Genomic DNA, 4,008 nt, shown 5'->3' with positions numbered 1-4,008 from the left:
GTTGATGTTTTCAGCACCTTGCACTACTGGAGTAAACTTGGGGATCAGGAGGTCCCCGTGTCCGTCCCCATGCTCCCGCATGGATGCGAGGCCACTGGTAGCAGTGAGCATGAGGTGGGGCGGCTGGGGGAGAAGGTGAATTCTAGGGTCTCAGAGCATGGAGTCCTACGCACGCTGGAGAATCAAGAAGGAAGGTGAAGCAGCTGTGAACTGCAGGTGGTCAAAGTACTCCGGATGCATCGAAAAGGGCTCAGACCGGAAGGACTGGTGACAGCCGGGGGGCCGTCTACTGAGGCAGCAGTGCGTGCTCCCACGCTTCAAGGCTCACGATGCGCCTAGTCGCCGTGTTGAGATGACGTGAGGTTCGGGGGAAGATGACTGTGAAGGCAGGAATGGTGTAGAAAGGCCTCCCAGGGGACGGGGAACCAAGAGTCGGCTGCCCCGAACCACCTAGGGACAAAGCCACCTGCACTTGGAGGGGCGGGGAGTCTGAGCGTGGTGTGACAGGTATGACAGGTGTGGGCAAATTCATACCAGAGGCGTTTCTGACCCCAAAGAGCCGACAGAGAGGTTTCATCGTCGTCATCAGCAACAACAGCTAACACGGTCTTCACACCCAGGAGTTCGGCATTAGTGTCCCCATGTTACAGATGAGGAAACTGAGGCACCACGAGGTTAAGTAACTTACATCAGACCACCCAACCAGTAAGCGGAAGAGCTGGGATTCGGGCCGAGGTCACCTGGCGCCATCGTGTGTGCCCTTAACCACCGTGAGCCGGAAATAAACCTCACGTAAGGGGGCGGGGGGTGGGGTGGCCTGGAAACACCGGAACACGTAGGGGCCAGAGAACACTGTCGTGGGCATGTCCGATTGAGCACCCACATAAGGCCGAGAGGGGACGGGACATTTCTCTCCTGGGCCACAAGCTAGCTTTGGATGGCAACCATCAGAGCTGGAGGGACCCTTTGGTGCCCAAATGGGAGGCAGAGCCTCCAGGGGAGGCGCCACCCCACGTGGAGGATGACTGGTCCCCAGCGGCACACGGCGAGTGAAAGCCGTAGGAGACAATGCATGCTTGAGTGATCTTGAGAGCTGCCCGGGGAGAGATTTTCACCAGGCCAAGACTTTTACCCTAAGTCGCTGGGCAGGAAGATGCTAGGCATTGGGAGTGCCCAGACTGGTGAACTTGCAAATCTGTAAACATTTCCCTCTTCTTGGTGACTTGTGACAGAGAAGCGAGATGCAATATTCCTGGAGAGGGAACAGGGCTGGCCGAGTCCACTTTACCCAGACTTCAAGAATGTTTCTATTAGGGAAAGGAAGATTCAAGATGCTTCGAGCAGGGACGAGATTTCAAGGTGACCCTGTGAATGAAGCCGGCATCGTGAAATGTTTTTGATCGAGTGGAACACGCTAACCTGTTATGCTGTGAAAAGGTTCAAAGCCCTGGACACCCGCTGAAATAAGAAAATTCAATTTCTGGCCTAAGAGTGTACCGTTTCTGCCTTCTAGAAGAATGGACACGCACCCCTCCCCCGCGCCCCCTAATGAAAGCAGAGCGCTCCTCTGTGGTCTCCTGACATAAACAGGGTGGTAAAGGCAGGTTTGCAAGGCCCAGGTGCCGCTGCCCACAGGTATTCTGATGCAGGATTGCTGTTTCGGCCCAGGTTCTCTCTTGCAACCTGTCACGGGGCCAGGACGGGGACTGGGGAGTCACCCGGGGTTATTTCAATACCCCGTTTTCTTTTGTTCTCTCACAAAGGCAATAGAGAATTCCTCCACGTTTGTCCAAAACAGCCCTGAGCAGAGAACTTTCTGCAGGGATGAATATTCTCTGTCCGCGCTGCCCAACATGGTGGCCGCCAGCAGCACGTGGCCACCGAGTACCTGAAATGTGGCCAGTGTGACGGAGAAACTCGATTTCAGATTTTAGTTCACTGGCATTCATTCGAACAGCCGTATTCGGCTAGTGGTTACCTCGGGCGACGGCGCCGTGCTAAGAGCTTCAGTGGGAAGAGCAGGACCGTCAGGCCCGCCCAGGACGGGCTTGGATTCTGCCTCCGCCTCTCACGCGCTGTGTGACCTTGGGCCGGTGTCTTGACCTCTCTGAGCCCCCGTCTCCTGAACCTGAAGAATGAGGATGGGGATGTCTACCCGTCCTGCGGAACTGCTGTGGAAACGTGTTGCACACGGGGACCACACGGCAGGCCATGTGCTTTTTCAAGTCGTAGCGGCAGACGGCTCTGCCACCCGCTTGCATTTTCCCGGCTGTAAACATGGGCTCTCGCCGAAAACTGCCTGGATGAAGCGCGGTCGAAGGATGAGGGGTCTTATCTAGAGTTTTCTGTGGAAAATAGAGTGGAGAGACAGGAAGCGACGAGCGCCCTGCGGGGGGGGGGCCTACCTGTCGGCAAGACGAGCTCAGATCTGGGGACAGACCCGGGGACACCCCCATCAGGCGGCAAGTGAGCTCGGGTGCTGGTGGGCTGCCTCCCCCCACCCCCCAGCTCCGTCTACCATCAGTTACGTCCACGGTGAGAAGAGGCCGGTCCCCTGGACCCGTCGGTGCCCCTAGAAAGTGCCAGGATGACAAACACGCTGAAAGAGAGAGATGGGGACGAAAAAGGAGAGGGGATGCGACATAAACACTAACATGGGGGCAGACGCAGAGAGGGGACGGGGACGGGGGACAAGACAGGGACAGAGAGCAGCAGGAGCATCAGAGGGGCAGGGAACAGCCAGAGAGGGACAGAGAAAGGCAAAGAGAGAGACAGACACAGGCATGGAGGCAAAAAGAACAGGCCGTGAGCGGAACAGAGTCACAGCGAGACTCAGGGAAACACACGAGTAACACACGGACGCACACTCACTGGAGGAGAGACAGACGGGCTGAGAGAGAGAAGCAGAACAGAGAGACAGCAAACAGAGTGAGGGAAAGGAAAGTCACTCTGGAGGAGAAGCCGGGATGGGCACGGGCCGGGAGGCACGGGCGGTTCCCAGGAGAGCGGGCAGCAGGGCAGAAAACAGCTCTGCAGAGAAAAACCGAGCAGAGCGGGAGCCTAGGCAACGCCGGACGCCGGGGAGGGTGACAGGGTGGGCACCCGGGCTGCGGGCGCAGGGCAGGGGCAGAAGCCCCAGAGGGCTTGCTGCAGGGCAGGCTGAGATCAACTCCCCGGGGGCCAGCAGCTCCTCACGGCCAAAGAGGCAGGCTGCGGGACAGCACGGGCTCCCCCGGGCGCTGCTCGGGGCTCCCCCTCCCTCCGTCTTTCCCCCCCAGTCGTTAATCTTGGAGGACGGGCTGCTCTTTCATTATCTCTCTCCAAGGGTCAGCTTAGAAGTATCTTTGGAGATACCGGTTCACAATGTCATTTGTCACGGGGGCCTGACGAGCGGGCGGCCACATCGATTCGGCCTCTCTGGGAGGAGGCCAAAGCGGCTCTTAACCTTTTTCCTAAATGGAGCTTTAACTCCTCAGGTTACACACCGTGGCAGGGCTGCAGGGAGAGCAGGGGGCAGTGGGCAAGGGGTGGGGGACAGCAGCCTCGCTCCTTGGAGAGAGTGGAGGTGTGTCCCTGCTCCTTGCAATGCCTTTCCCCCTTAGACCAGCAGTTCTCACCCTGCTGAGAACGCAAGCTGGGCCCCCCCAGAAAGCGTTAAAATCTGCGGGAGGCCTGGATTCACCTGCAGGGGTTCTGACGGGGTAGAGCTCAGGCACTGCATTTCCCACAACTGTCCTTAGGGGATTCCAGTGGGCAGCTAGGACGGACATCTGCTGAGCTAGACTGTCGCCTGCCTGCCTTCTTGTCATCATTCAAGTCTTAGATCAAGACACCACCTCCAGGAGGCCTTCCCTGATAACCCTCCCTCCCACCACCTCTCTATTGCAACGCCCTGTTCATTGCCCACACAGCGTTCGTAGCTTTCTAAAATGGCGATGAGGAGCCTGGACTCTTAAGCCCCCACAGTGTGTGGCTCTGGATCCCTGAGCCTCCCCTCGAAAGCTAGGA

This window comes from Pteropus medius, unplaced genomic scaffold (assembly GCF_902729225.1).
Source record: "Pteropus medius unplaced genomic scaffold, Ma_sr-lr_union100, whole genome shotgun sequence".
Classification (NCBI taxonomy): Eukaryota; Metazoa; Chordata; class Mammalia; order Chiroptera; family Pteropodidae; genus Pteropus; species Pteropus medius.
This window is presented reverse-complemented; position numbering follows the sequence as displayed.